This window comes from Choloepus didactylus, chromosome 3 (assembly GCF_015220235.1).
Source record: "Choloepus didactylus isolate mChoDid1 chromosome 3, mChoDid1.pri, whole genome shotgun sequence".
Lineage (NCBI taxonomy): Eukaryota > Metazoa > Chordata > Mammalia > Pilosa > Megalonychidae > Choloepus > Choloepus didactylus.
In genome coordinates this window covers 31,809,253-31,826,080 of record NC_051309.1, presented here as the reverse complement: position 1 = coordinate 31,826,080, position 16,828 = coordinate 31,809,253, and the positions used below count along the sequence as shown (strand labels likewise).

The following is a 16,828-nucleotide window of genomic DNA, read 5'->3' as shown; positions in this document are numbered from 1 at the left end:
TCCACATGATCTTAGCATAGGAAATATGGACCAACTTCTTAGCAATTTTACAACCTGACTAAATTACCACTGCTTTGGAAGTTTAACTTAATGTTTATTTTCTTATGGTAAATGTAGTTGCTATAGTTTGTTTATAATTAAATAGGATTATACCAATATACAATCTTTTGCTTGCATTTTCAAAATAGAAATATGTCCAGAAATACTAGTCAACTTATTTTAGGTGTCATATTAAAATATTTTGCATGCCATATTAACTTTTCTAGTTTAGAAGTATAGAGGTTAAAAAAATTAATTTGTTCAGAAAAGAGGAACTGGAAGAGAATGAACAGTTTCCAGAAACTGTTGTTAAATCAAAATTATACCTTTTGCTTAATTTATTTTTCTTTGTTAAAGAGGTGACCATATCCCTTGATATTATGGATTTCAGGAGTGGTCAATTGTTTGGCTTTACAAATAAAGTCCTCTACAAATATGATTTGACTTATGCAAAACCTAATTTTAAAGCATTTTTCCAAGACAATTTCTTAGGGAAATAGATTATAAAGCTCTAGAATACAATTTTTTCTGAGATAGAAACTATAGTCTTTGGATCGCCGAGTAAACTGAACTGCAAAAGTTCCACTCAATTCTTTTTTTTTTTTTTTTTTTTTGGCTCATTTCTCATTTAACCCACATTTGAAGAGGCACAAAGCACTTAAGTTTTACATGACTACAAAGTTATCACAAATCCCAAACTTTTTAGCCACAGATATTTCACTTACTCCATTTAAAGAAAAAGCTTCCAAAACATCTGAGTTAGCTTGATACACAGAGACCCTGAATATATGAGAACTACGTATTTTTAAATGCTTGTATTTCCTTCTCTAATAATGTCTTCCTTCAATGGAATCCAGCATAAAAGGGATTGAAAAGTGTAAGGTCATGATGCAAATGCTCTGGAGACATAGTGAAATTAATCTGTACAACATGGAATAAGATGCAGTGTGCACAGAAGTTTTGTGAGGATTCACTGAGCCATTTAGGTTTCCATGGCTTGTGCTGTCCATTCTGGTGATGTCTGACTGATTTTCTCCAAAAGGTATTCACTTGGAAACAAAATGATTGGATCTGTTTATCCCATGTTGGTAGGTCTTCTCATGTTTCAAAATGAACTCTTCCATCAATCTGATCAGTAAATCCATTCATACATCCTTCTGTTATCATTTGAGATGCTATCTTTTCTGCCTTAGCTACAGAGATCTCTAAAAGAGCTCCAAGTTCTTCAAAAGTAATATTTTTATATAATTTCCTTGCAGACAATAGATTGTGTTCAATAACAGCTCTGTCCAAGATGCTGGAACCATCAGCTGTAGTTGCTTTTTGGTGGGGCATCAGCATGGCAGCAAATTCCTGAAGTTGCTTTCCTCTGATGATTCTATCTAGGTACATTTTCTCTAGGATCCCATAAGCAGCAAGCTGCTGACACTTTTCATCCTTAAAAAGAGTAGCTAGCATTAGAGAACACTGCTATCCTGCTGATGCTAAGATGGTACAGTGCAAAGCATGTTTTAAGGCCTCTGGTCTTTCACTTTCATGGACTATTGTCTTGTAAGAGAGCTCATTGTACCTCTGCTCAGCTTCAATGAATTTTCTTCTATCATCCAGAACACAAGCTTAGCACACCTTATAATGTATCTGTAACTGTTCATTAGTTGACTCATTCTGAAGCAATGATGCTTGATTTATGTAAGCTTCTGCCTGGACTGGATCATCATCTTCCAGATATAGTCTAACAATCTTCAGGTAAGTCTCCAGTTTATAATCTACATTGTACTGTTATACTTTTGTCCTGTTTCCAAAGGAATTCCCAACAACACTTGGGCTGCATTTCTCCAATCTTCTTCTTTCTCATATATGGATGCAAGATGTTGTCTTATTGAAGCAACCTGTTCCTCAAATGAAATGACTCTAGGCTGAATCTTTTCCAGGGTGAAATGATATATTTCTTTGGCTATGCTGTCTGGCAGGTTAGGGAGATGAGTGTGGAAATCCATCATTAACTGTCAAAAGATCACGAGGCTGACAGTCTCATTTACCATTGCTTCCATGAAGGTGTTCAAAGCTTCAAGTTGTTCTGTCCCAGATAACTGAATAGCTTTTTCTAGGATCTGACAATACCATGTTCATGGAAATAAGACAAGTTTTAAAGTTTCAGCAACAAACTGGAACCCATAAAAAACATCATTTGAAAAAAGAACCACTAGAAATTATAGAACTAAAAATTCCTATAACCAAATTTAAAAACTGAATAGGGAGGTGGGGCAAGATGGTGGAGTGGTGAGGTGTAGGTTTTAGTTACTCCTCCAGGGCAGTAGGTAGAAAGCCAGGAAGTGTGTGGACTGGACACCACAGAGCAATTTGACTTTGGGCATACTTCATACAACATTCATGAATGCGTGGAACATCTGCTCAATTCTTAATAAAGTCTGATAGCTCCTGGGAGCCTGGAAAAACATTCCATGCCAAAAGATCTTCAATCATCTAAAAACTATACTGTGATATCCGCCTCCAGATAAAACTATAAGAATGAGTGAGAAAAACAAGTACATACTCTTTAAGTTTGTGCAAATTTAATTGAAACTAATTGCATTTACCCTATCCAATTTCCCCTGAAATAGAAATATAAATATACACTGAGATGATAATGTCTATTATATCATTTCAAGTGAATTCTCAGTTGTGAATTCACCATGTGGTGAATATATTAGGTATTACTTTGGAATTGAGGCCAAAGTTCGAAAACTAAAAACATTATGATATCTTCTGCATCCTAGAAGCTTCTACCATGTGCCTTACAAAGAGATCTTAAAAGAGGTCCATATTTCCATCCTTCTCCCACCGCACTTCCATTTCCTCCCTATTTAAGCAGGCCAGAGGAATTTAAGAAGAATCTTTAGAGTACAGAATCTTCACACTAAAGGTGGAGATGGTGGAGGGGTGATGATATTGTTTTTTGATTCTCACTACCTAGGTCAATAGACTGATTATGAGAATCACTCACAGAAATCATTGGCACCTGTAGGAATGGGAATTAGTATCATAAGACCTGATGGGACATCTGCCTAGGCAGCACACTTGTTGATCAGCATTGGAATTTCATTGAGCAGGGCATGAAAGCGAATTTCAATGAGTTGGTGGGATGGAGAAAGGGAGAAGAGATAAGAATTTTATATCACATATTCCAATTGTTCAACAATTCAACTCATAATAAATACTCTTGACTTTTTATTCTCTTAACAACCTCTTGGACCTTCTACAGATCTTCAGTGACTTTCACCTCTTGTTCTTTTGAACAATTACTAACTTTTCTTTGCAAAACCACATTTTCATCTAATTCCAATTTATTTGCCTACTGAAGGATTTTTTTAAAAGCTGAAAATACAAGGACCTCTCTGTCCTATGGAGTCCAAAGCAATTGTTTTGGAAAAAGAAATGAAGTTAAGTATCTGTGTGGGAGTAGTCATTTTTAAAAGTGAACTTGGAAAATTTATATGTTAAAAACTAAAGTGTGATAGAGTCTGGCTTCTGGTTAGTGATCAATCTCTTCACTGTTTTGCTGCACAAAAAGCTTTATTAAAAGTCTAGAGCTTTTTAAAAATATTGTGTCTGTAATGATGGGTAAGGGCAAGAGTTCGATGTCAGTACCAATGGTCTGCAGTTTAAATACCTTCAAGGCTATTTTTTACAGACACCTGAATATTGTACCTCAAAAGCCACATCATTCTACGGGCTTCATCTTGATCTGAGGCAAAATATAATAGAATGGAATCCGGTAAAATATCACAAGCTCTATATATTTATTAACTGATCACTAACTCAGAAATCTCCCTCTTATAAAATTAAAATAATAATAGCAGTGAAGACTCATGTATACTCTCTCTCTTGGATAAAATTTAAACTTGTATTATCAAGGAATGCTCTTAGATATTTACTGGTAACTTAATTCTCACATTTTCAACTGCCATACACAAGTGCAAATACAAGTAAAATAGTTCAGTGAATAATGGTAACTCTAAAGCAATACTCAATAGGAAATTGCTCTGAATATATTATTATACATCAAACCAGATACAGTAAACATATTAGAAAGATTTGGAATAGAGTGGGCAGCAAAACCTATTTGGTTTTATATTATTAGATTTTCTGTTATTTAGATGATCAGTGTTGATTAGCTTAACCTCAGTCAGAACTATGGGTACATCAGATGCAGAGTAGTTGTGTTGAGATTGAATTTGTTTGATAAGTTAGTTATATAAGCCACCAACAGAATGACGTCTCATGGCCATAGTGTTTGCTGATCAGTAACATCTAAAATTTATGAGGGTTTAATACTAACATATTGTGCTAAATATTTTTCTGTTATTACCAGCTCTACTAATTCCTCAATTCTAGCAAGATTTGAGGCATTATTCTATATTTATGTAACCATTGTCCTTCATCACCAAACATATCCTAGATAACTTTTTTCATGTTTCTCATTACATACTAAGAAATCAAAATGTTTACAAAAGAGATATCAACACAAATTTTTTTTTAGAACAATTTTTGGAATGAATTAATCCAAACTTGCTCAGATACTATTCCACAAAAAGAATTAGAAATAAAACACTTTACAGGATCATTTGGAGAGTATCTTGTATTTTTCTGTTAATGCATCCCAAGGGATGTTCTGCAATGTAGACACACAGAACTGCTTTTATGGATAAATAAATTTGTGAAAAAATAAATGCAATATCTTTATCTTAAAGCTTTATAATCAACTTCCTCATACAAGTACTCTAAGAAATCTACTAGAGGAATCAGTTTAAATTATGTTATCAAATTAAAAAAAAATATTTGAGACCCTTTTACTTTTGTATTAAACATATTAAAAAGAATGGAGTTGTGGGACATGATGTAGTTTTTAGGTTTTGAATAGAATTACAAGATCCACAACAGGTTTGCACATGGGTATTGCTTCTGGAAATATTTATTCTTGTAAGACTGAAACAAACAAAACCCAGCTGTAGTTCTTTTTTACTTGAATTATTTGAAAATATTATTTTGAATACGGTTCCTACCAAAATTTTATTTACAGGAAATAACATACATTTGAAACTTATTTTTATGGTACTTTCTAAAGTGGTTGCTACAGTATGACACCACCACCTGTGCTTCACTAAAGAAGTCTGTTGTATTTCAGGGTTTACAACTTTTGTATAGTCTGTAACTCAGAAGTGCAAATTTTATAATGGCTAAACCTTGGATTACAATGCTCTTGCCTGGAAATAAATGATTTTTATTTAAAAAAACTTTTTTGTGTGTAAAAGAAATACATAATTTGAGATTTGCAAAGGAGTCACCATTTTAAAGCAACATAAGCCATTCTTCTTCCTATTCATTTCTACATTTCATACAAAAAACAGAATCCAAAAAAAATATGTTGCAGAACATTTTATGTATAATTTAGATAGGAAAAATACATTATATTCCCTGAAATAGTATTTGACATTATTTTCTGATTACTTTTTGGTGTTTTAAATCTAGGTTTTGGAGCTTTGTAAGAAATGGTTATAAATATACTGGTTTTATTCATATAAATGAGCATTAAATACTTCTGAAAATAGTTTAAATATTTTCCAACTGTTTTAAAAGCATTTAGTTAATTTCAAAGAACTAATTTAGAAAAAGAAAATTGGTAATAAAAACTTTTGTTAGAAACTATTTGGTAGCCCTCAAATGTTTAATTATTCAATGCACATTTATTTGTTTTCTGAATGCAAAGTAGTATGGTAGTATGGGACATGAGAAAAAAAAAGTCCAAGAGGCTTATTCTCAAAGAGTTTTAAATTTTTGCTTTCCTGAGTTGAAGCAAATGTATATTTTTATCTAAACCAATTATTTTTGAGAAAAAGTGTATTATTTTTCAGTGTATATTCCTTTATACCCCTTTCCTATGTTTTATGTCTATTCAATTTGTTTTGCCAATTTTATGTCATATTCCTCTTTGAATTTCCTAATCAAATTGTGAAATAATCTAAGGTATTTCTTCCTATTTTCTGTGACTACCATTACAGATAAATATATTTTTACATGTACTTTCTCTAAATTAAAAGACACACAATCAGCATTTCCTAAAATTCTATTTTCTAGAAGTCCTGTTACATGAACACTGGATAAAACTTCATTTGAAGTTTCTGGTATTTTCTATTGCGTGACTTCTGATTACCTCATATTTGATGATCATATAAAGGAGTTTGAACAAAGAAACTATACAGAAATTTATAAAGAAATTTCTAACCATAAAAAAATAGCTTAATATGTTTTATATATTTATAAGCTTTTTTATTGAAATAGATACCACTAATGGAAATCAGGTCTCAACACTAAGTCTTTACTAAACATTGAAGTGGTGGCTGTTTAGCAGTTCTTGTGACTCAAATTTCCTTAGAGTGGCCTGGTATGCTTAGATGACAGAAGAAGGAGGTGTGGCAAAGAGAGAAAATGTGCAAGGATCACATGAGGTATCTTTATTTCTGTTATGAGAAGACAGTGCAAAAACAAAGTACATACAAGGGCAAGAGAGCTGCCATGTCCAAATCTAGATGCCCTTGCTAGAGATGAACATTGAAAGTAGAACAAAAGATAACTTTAGTTCACACTATTCCTTAGGAATTTATTATCCATTATGGATATCACAGGCTATGATTCTTAATTCTGTCACCTCTATACCTAACTCTAATGTTGTCACTTTTTAGCAAGAAGGGTAGTAATATCTACAAATTAAGGTTGGGCAGAGTAAGTATTGTATTGTAAATTTATACAGAGACTATATGCCAGAACATAAATATGATGAATAATTGTCAGAATGTATCCTTAGTAGTTATAAAGCTAATTGAGTGTGATTAAGTTATTCATTTAAATTTTAATTTCTTGTTTTATTGTTGTTATAATCAAAAGAAATTTGCTACTTATTATATAGTGATTTTTAAAATCCTAACTAAAAGAATGTAAAGTATGTAAAACAATTTTAAAAACAAAAACAAAGTAAAGGACTTATAAGAAAACCATTTTACACTGAATGAAAGTGAATGAATATACTTCACATTTTTCTTGATTTTTTTTCTCACAATGGTCATGTAATAGAATAATAAATCTGTTACAAAAATTATATCACATACACACCATGGGAAAGTTATTTTCATATATATTAGAAAAGATTCCTTTAGTGTAGCCATGAAAGGTTGTAGCTATGACACTTGCACTCCCAGCATTTCTCGCCACACTTCCAATCATCCTTCATTTAAACTCACATTTCACTTTTTCTGTGAATCCCTAGCCCACCTTCACTGTCACATTTACTTGAACTCTACTTTCTTCCCATGTCTCATTTTACCTTTTTAATCTAAAATGTGCCAAATTGTTTTGCATTTATTTGATTGCAGTTTTTTCTCCCACTCTAAAACACGCTTTTTTTTTTCCTATCATAACACTCAATACATAGTATTAAATTACAAAGACAGGCAATCCATAAAAATTAGGAGCCATATTACAAGTTTTAATAAAGATAATTAAAGTCTCGGGGAAGAAAAGAAAGGAGATTTTTAAATAGAGTATTCTATTCTTTTCTGATTTTCCCCTAATTTTTCTGGTAACAAAGTTTATTTTGTCCACTGCTTTCCAGGCACCTCTCTCCCTAGATGCAGACCACAGTGAGAAAATCTAGGTTGTCTTATCTTGGTTTTTCAGTGACTATAAAGACTCAGTCATGTGGAGGTTAGGATAATTATGCAATCAATCTGTGTAAGAAAAGAGAGTGTGGAGAGAAACAAGGCAAAGCTTTTTTCTTTAAGTCATTGCAAAATAGCTTTGTAACAAATCTGGAATTTGCTAATTATGCTTAAACCTTGTTTTAAATTTAAACTGTGTGACTTATCAACCAGGGTTGATTTTCAGCCCTAGAACTAAAAAGGTTTCATTGTTATATATTTTAAAGGTAACTTTACAGGCTTTAAGTTAAAATCATGATTGATGCAGTTTTGGCAAGTTCATGTCTAATTCTTCCAGGAGTTAACTCCATTATAATAATTCTAATTAGAATAGTTATGAAAAGTGAAATACATTCTCCACAGTTCACAAGGTGGTGCATTTGCAATCCCTGTCAAAATATTAATTTTAAATATTGTTGTGAATAATTAATTTAACTTTAACAAGTACTGTTCATGAAATACGCATTAATAAATAGCAGGCCTGTTTCTATTACTTCCAATACTGCAATTCATAATGTAATGGAGTGAGGATATAATGATAATCAGGAAGCTCATTTCCCTTCCATGGTTCCAAAGCCTTGTGGCTATTCTGTTTTATACTTAGACATGAAGTAAAACAAGAAGAGTGGTATCTTTTTTTTTCTTTTGCTGTGAAAATAGAAAACTTATGGTAGGAAGAGAATAAGCAATTTTAAAGAGTTATGATTACAGAACTGTAAGTGTTCACAGAATGAGGAATATTCCATCATTGTAGTTTACCCAATCCTTCATGTCTGTATCATTTTTGTCAAAAAGGAGGATGACCATATCCAGACCTTCATGTCCTGAAACATCCTCTAAGGACCTCAATATTGTATGTGTCTCTATTCTATTTCCTGATAGATAACTTCTAATTTGTGATTAACATAACATCTTTCCAGAATCCAATGGCCCTACCAAATTCTCATTTATGTAAATGATGTGCTCCTAAAGTGTATGCACTCTTCTTGCATGTTGAACTTAATTGGACCTGCTCTTCAAAGCTGATATAAAGAACTCACAAATAAATAGATTATTTATTTGAAAAACTGGTGAGTAATATCCAAAGAAAAGTACAAAAGAACTGTAGAGGGATATATTACATCTATTAAGTAAAACTAAATGGCCACTTGTGTTGGGTATTGCTGGGATGGACCCCTTTCTGAGAAGGGCTTTTCCAGAAGACAAAAACAATTGACCCACAGGGACTTTCTGAGAAAATGGAATGCACCTTACAGAACTGCAAATAGGCAACACTTGCTGATAAATCAGTTTCAGTCCAGGAGAGATAATAAGAATACTTTCAGTTAATGCCAAAAAAGACTTAATAAATTACAAATATATTACTGATTTTTAAATTCAGTATCAGGAAATTAGAACTTTAGTGACTATTTCCTCATGATTTCTTTATTATCATGATATTGTTATATTAAATAACTGAATAATTTAACTCAATGGAGAAATACTAGTGCAATCCCCACAAAATATTAACAAAAGATTCAAGGATGTTTATCTCATATCATATAATATTTATCTAAAATGTCTGACTAGTGCAGTAAAATGTGATCAAAGGAAGAGCTCTGAAATCAAAGAGAAAATATGGACACTGTTTGATGACATCATTAGTTTAGAAGATATGTATAGAAAATGTTAGAGAAGTAACTGAAAACCTTTTAACATTTAGTGAAATGTCTCAATAGGAGATCATTCTGTATTCTTTATGATAGCTTTATTTAGAGTAAAGCCAATTATAAGATATTGAAAATAGCAAAAGCGGAATTTAAATTAACATAAAATACACAGGAATAAACCTTGTTAAGCGTGGGCATTCAAAGAAGAAAATTACAAAGATTTATATTTGTTATAGATAGATGAAGTTTCATACAAATAATCCTGAGTAGGAAAAAAAAAATCAATGTTTTCAAGATGCTATTTTTTATCATATTAAAAATCTCAGTTTTTTGGTTGTTTGTTTTGATGTTGTGGCTATTTGAATATTTTCTCTTCCTCTTCCTTCTCCCTTTTCACTTGAAAACAATATTCTAAAATTCAGCTATAGAAATTGGTAGTTAGAACCGCAAGGAAACAAACAAAACAATACAAATCATGAAGAAAAATAATGCTTATGAAGTTTGCCCTTCTGGATAAGAAAATAAACCATAAATCTATCCCCATTACAACTATGATAAATTCACTCAAGAAAGAGCACATGTATTCTTGGAAAACCTGGAAAGATCCACACAAATATTTAAAGATTGAATATTTCATTTGAATATGACATTTCAAAAACTTGTAGAAGTGGGCCTTATAATTTAGTCATTTCCAGTGCTGTTATATTTTTGGAATTTTTTTTTTTCCTCAATGTTGAATGGGTTATCTGGATTAGAATTCCAGCTTCACCACATATTAATTATGTAACTCTAAGCAAGTTACTTAAATCTCCTGGGCCAAAACACCTTCATCTATCAAAAGATAGATGTGTCTGGTACTTAGTTACCATTCAATAAATTGTACTTGTAGCAACAGTCACAGTCATATTAATGTACTACTGTTCCAGTTTGCTAAAGCTGCCATTATGCAAAATACAAGAAATGGATTGGCTTTTATAAAGGGGATTTACTAGGTTACAAATTCATGTTTCTAAGGCCATAAAAGTGCCCAAACTAAGGCATCAACAAGAGGATGCTTTCACTGAAGGAAGGCCAATGGCATCTAGAACAGCTTTGTCAGCTGGGAAGGAACATTGCTAGCATCTGCTGGTCCTTGCTCCTGGGTTACATTTCAAAATGACTTTCCCCCAAATGTCTCTGGGCTTCTGTCTCTCTTAGCTTGTCTCAGCTCTCTACTTGGTTCTCCTGGGACATTTCTTTCTAAGCATATGGAATCCTCAGTTTCTCCAGGGCAAATGTCTCTCTCAGCTTTTCTTGGGGTGTTTTGTCTTCTGTGCTCTCTGTGTGAGTTTTCTTTGAAGGACTCCAGTGATCTAATTAAAGACCCACCCAGAATGGGTGGGGCTGCATCTCCATGGAAATAAATTTAAACAAAGGTCTCACCTACAGTTGGATGAATCACATCTCCATGGAAACACTCAATCAAAAGTTTCTACCCAAGGAGATTGGATTGAAAGATCATGGCTCTTAAGAGTCTCCCCCTGAGTGCCTCTTTGTGCTCAGACGTGGCCCTCTCTCTCTAACTAAGTCACCTCAGCCAGTGATCTTGTTGCCTTCCCCTCTATTTGGGACCTGACTCCAGGGGTGTAAATCTCCCTGGCAATGCAGGATATGGCTCCCGGGGATGAATCTGAATCTCGGTGGGATTGAGAATATTTTCTTGACCAAAACGGGGATGTGAAATGAAATGAAATAAAGCTTCAGTGTCTGAGAGATTTCACATGTAGTTGAGAGGTCACTCTGATGGACATTCTTACACACTATATAGATAACACTTTTTAGTTTCTAATACATTGGAATAGCTAGAAGTAAACACCTGAAACTACCAAACTCCAACCCAGTAGCTTTGACTCTTGTAGACAATTGTATAACAATGTAGCTTACAAGGGGTTACAGTATGATTGTGAAAATCCTGTGGATTGCATTCCCTTTATCCAGTGTATGGATGGATGAGTAGAAAAATGGGGACAAAACCTAAATGAAAAATAGGGTGGGATGGGGGGTGATTTGAGTGTTCTATTTTTATTTTTATTTTTTAATTCTGATTCTGATTCTTTCTGGTATAAGGAAAATGTTCAAAATAGATTGGGGTGATGAATGCATAACTGTAAGATGGTACTGTGAAGAGTTGATTGTACACCATGGATGATTGTATGGTATGTGAATGTACCTCAATAGAAATAAATTAAAAAAAAAAAAAAAGATCATGGCTCTTCTGAGGTCCATAATAGTTTCGAACCAGCACAACTACTAAGCTCAGTATTAATTGAACTAATAGTGGTGGTTGAAATGTGAGAAGAATCATTTAGCTTTTGTTATTTCTGTCACCCACATTAATGTAATTAAAGATATTTGGTCAAACCTTCATTATATTCCATAAAGCATCCAAGGTGACATCTGCAATATTTTAAGAATAATGCTTTCATATCAAGACTGGTGTGCAACATTTTTTTAAAACCAACAAAATAGGATTCAAGAGGATTAAATTACATCAGGTAAGTGCTGTTAATATATTTTTATCTGATAGAAATGTTTAAAAATTTCTCCTCTCACAAGCATGGATTGACCTTAAGAACATATTTCTCTGGGAAACATGCAGTTTCAAATCACCATACTCGACCCTCTGGACCTCATAAAAGACATGTTCTTTCTATATGCAAAATACATTCATTCTGGACCCCATAAAAGACATGTTCTTTCTATGTGCAAAATACATTCATTGCATCACAACACCCCAAACGCCTTAAGTCTTTTCAGTAACAATGCTATGTAAAAAGTCTCATCAAAATTCGTTGTAGGTGTGATCTGTCCTGGGGCACAATACCCTTCCATCTGTGGGCCTGTGAAACCTAGAGAACAAGGCATCTGCTTCTAATATACAAAGGAAGGACAGGCATAGGATGAACATGTTCATTCTAGAAGGGAGAAAGTGGAAGGACAACAGGGGTCACAGGTTGAAAACAATTCCAAAACCCAGCAGGACATACTCCATTAGATTTCAAGGTCTGCGAGTCATCTACAGAATGATGGTTTTTTTTCTTATAGGTCTGATGGAGAAGCAACCCCAACCCTTCCAAGTGCTTGCACAGCAGCCATGTTCTCCTTGAACGCTGGGGTAAAGCTTCCACCCTCTTCAGGCATTGGGGTCATGGCCAGACTTCCTGAAATCCCTGGGGAACAAGCTACACACCCCACCCCCCAACAAGATGTCCTAGGTCCAGATCTCAGCTTCCATGGTTCTTCATTTGAAGTAATTTTTCCTTCAATCTGTCCCTTTTAGTCCAGGCTGGTAGTGGTTCCCTTTATACGGATGTTTCAAAAAAAACTTGTTGGTTTTTACATGTAGTACATAAGGGTCCAAACCATCAAACAATAGAACTTTCCACAAATTCTTTCCGGATAACTGCATTTCCAGTCCTAACTTGCACTGAAATGGTTGACTATATCCATAACCACATGGAGCACTTTTCCCTTGGGACTTGTTTTCTGAAAGCTCAGAATTTTCCAAACCATGATTTTCTTGTCTCTTTGTGCCCAGGAGTTCAGTTCTCAGCTTATCCCTTTCCTCTCGCAAGGAGAAACTAGCCTGAACTTTCCACATTTAGCTTTGAAATCTCCTCAGGTAAATATCCAACTTCATCACTCTCAAATTCTGCCTTCCATCCAATATCAGAATTCAATTTTAGCAAGTTATCTGCCACTTTAAAATGAAGGTCACCTTTCTTCCCATTTGCAATGACACATTCGTCATTTCTGTCTAAGGCCTAATCAGAAGTGCCTTTAGCATCCATATTTCTACCAATAGTCTTCTTAAACCAATCTAGGCATTTTCTGTCAAGCACCACACAATTTTTCCAGCTGCTACACCTTACCCAACTTCAAAGCAGTTTCCACATTTTGTCTTTTGCAGTAGCAGCACCCCACTCTTCTGGTACCAAAATCTGTTTTAATTTCCTAGGCTGCCTAAAGAAGGTACCATGAAATAAATGGGTTGGCTTAAACAATGGGAAATTTTTAGCTTACAATTTTGAGGTCAAGAAAATATCCACATCAAGGCATTATCAAGGTGATGCTTTTGCGAAAAAGACCATCTGCTGGGGACCCTTGACTCTTCTATTACATGTCAAGGCAAAATGGTGGTGTCTGCTGGACTCTCCCTCCTCTTCCTAGTTTCACTGTTTTCAGCTTCTTGCTTCCCTGGCTTTCTCTCTCTCTCTCTCTCTCTCTCTCTGATATATATCTCATATATGTCTCTCATATTCATTCCATTTATAAAGGACACCAGTAAGAGGATTGAATCCCATCCTAAATGAGGTGGGTCACACCTTAACCAAATTAGCCTCATGGAAAGATCCTACTTACAATGGGTTTAAATCTACAGGAATGGATTAGATTTAAGGGCATGTTTTTGTGAGATACATAGAGCTTCAAACACCACAATGAATAAAATAATACAACTCACAACAAAAATATTCATAAGGATTTGGAACAGTTGCAACTCTTATATGTTGTTTTTCAGAAATGAAAATGTTATGATGACTCTGGAATAAGTTTTGACAGTTTCTTAAAAAACTAAGCACACCCCTACCTTTGAGATAAGGATTACACTATTAGATATATCCTTAAGAAAATGAAAAGATGCTCACACAAAAACTAGTACACAGATAATCACAATAACTGTGTTCAAAATAGCTTCAAACTGGAAATAGTCCAAATTTCTGTCAGTGGAATGATGTCTTAAACAATCTGAGGTTTATTCATATAAACCATATTTGTTATAGAAAGGAATAAATCACTGGTACACACAATGTAAATAAATCCTTAAAACATTTTGTTAAATGAAAACAACCAGTCACAAAATAGTACATAACTGTAAGATTCCACTTATCTGAATTTTTAGAACTGAAAATTATCATCTATATTGGGGAAAAACATAATAATGCTTGCCTTTGCTAGGGCAGGGGTGGGGTTTGATTGGAAATGACCATGAGAAAACTTTCTGGACCAATATCAGTGTTGTATCTCTTGAGAAGGGTTTAGGTTATGTGAGTGGATTTGCATGTCAAAACTCAACAAATGTACACTTGATATTTGTATATTTCATTGTGTGTAAATGATATTTCAAATGAAAAAAAAAATACCTATAAATAAGAACTTAACTCTAGTTAATGACATGTAGCTCAAATATCAAGGGAGAATGGAACTTCATTTTATTTTGAAATTTATCGAAAAAGTAAATGGATTGATGTGTGGCTGGAAAAATAAATAGATAGAAAGATATGTGATAAAACAAGTATATTCAAATGTTAATCGTACAATCCAGGTGGTTGTATGGTTATGGGTATTCACTGCACAATACTCGATAATTTGTTGAATTTGAGTATTTTCATAATACATTAGAAAAATTAAAAACATGTCTGCACTGACTTGATGATTCTTTTGCTAGGTATTTACCTAAGAAATGAAAACATATGTTCACAAAGGATGTTGTACAAGAATATTTTAGCAGCATTATTCATAGGAGCCAAGAACTGGAAAAAGCCCAGGTACCTATTAACAGGTGAATGGATAAACAACTTGTGTTACATTCACACAATGAAATACCACTGAGCAACAGAAATGAAAAAGCTACTCAAATATGCAACAATATGGATAAATGTCAAAAACATTATGTTTAGTGAGAAAACTAGCACAACTTAGCACAAATGGAATGATCTCACTTATATGAAATTCTAGAACAGTTCAAAATAATTTTAGTGACACAAATCAGGAGTGTGGTGTTTTAAGGAGTGACAATATCTTTGGTGATGGAATCATTTTATATCTTGATGGGAGCTTGGATTACATGTGTGTATGAATTTATCAAAACTGAAATGTGCATTTAAGATATGTGCATGTAACCACATCTAAATTATACCTTTAAAATAAAAAGAAGGAATGTGTGTGTATATATTTCAATTGGACTGAGATTGTATTAAATGGCCTATAAATCCCTGTCATACCTAGGATTTCATAATGGTGGCAAGGAAGATAGAGCTGTTAAAAATATTTGTCAGAGCAAATCTATAAGTTGGTTGTGCTTTAAATCTGGGATAAGAGTATGAAAATGGTGAGTTTAGCACTTTAATCAAGTAGTCAGACCTACTAAAAAATTCCATATTATGCTTATTTTTAATATTTAGTTTAACAAAAAAGATTAACTTAAATAATAGTTTCCTTTCTTTTATGTTAAATATTTTGCTATTATACCAAAATAAAATTATTTTAATAAAATTAAAAAAATTTCATTAGGATTTTGACACTAGTAGGTCATTATTTCTATTCTTTTGATTTATACAGAATGCTTAATTGTATTAATATAATGAGACATTCATATATTGTGCTTATGATGGTATCAGGGGAACTTACTCTCCTCTTTTCTGGCAAAAGACAAATTGTGCTACAATCAAATTAGCCTCATTTTGTTTCCCTTGTCATGCTGGAACAAGGAAGATGTCATTCAAAAGAGTTAAGTATTCAGAAGATGTGCAAAATCATCAACTGGAACATTAAGATACATCATTAAGCTACCCAGGTTACCTGCTTGCCATTGATTGATTTTATTCACAGGTTTTCAAATGTTAACTTTATGCATATACTCATGTTAGCCACTTATTTTCAAGTTTAACCAAACACAATTGGAAACAACATTATATTTTGCCAACAATTTAAAATTTTCAAATATATGATCACAAAATATTTCCAAGTATACAAACTTAAACCATCATGTGCTAAGGTGGTGGTGGTGGAGAAATCTGTAGTATCAGTTTAACACATTTAACTTAAATACATATTTTCCTACAATAAACGTGATAGAATATAAGGTTGTACGGGAAAGCTAAAGAAAAGTTCTAAGTTTAAAAAATAAATTTTCCTTTTCATTTAAATTCATTAACTCTGACAAAGCAGTGTAATAATTGATCTCTATCAGAATTTCAGTGAAAGAATAGGATGACTGTTTTTGTTCATAAAATCCTTGAGATTTTTTCTTTTGTCATAACTTATTTAAGACTGAAAGCTTACATTTTGTATCTGTCTGCTTTCCTAAGGACATACAAGAATGCTCCTCTTCTAGAATATGGATGATACATTTCGCTTAGATTTAGAAACATGAAGCAAAAAGGGAGCTAAACTCTGGGTGCTACACTAAGTAATATTGTTCATTGAACCTAACTTTAATCTTTACCCTTTCTATCTTGGCAAAGAAACTTAATGTTACATGAAAATGTCAATTGATAAAAATATAAGTAAGGACTCAAATAATGGGACTGATTTAGAAATAATCAGTAATTTAATAAGCATATACACAGA

At 33.2% G+C, this 16,828-nt stretch overlaps 1 pseudogene; it reads right to left on the bottom strand.

Annotated features, from left to right (window-relative positions):
* Window positions 1-1,009: 1,009 nt before the first annotated feature.
* LOC119528572 lies at window positions 1,010-8,627 on the bottom strand (annotated as a pseudogene).
* Between the last annotated feature and the right edge of the window lie 8,201 nt (window positions 8,628-16,828).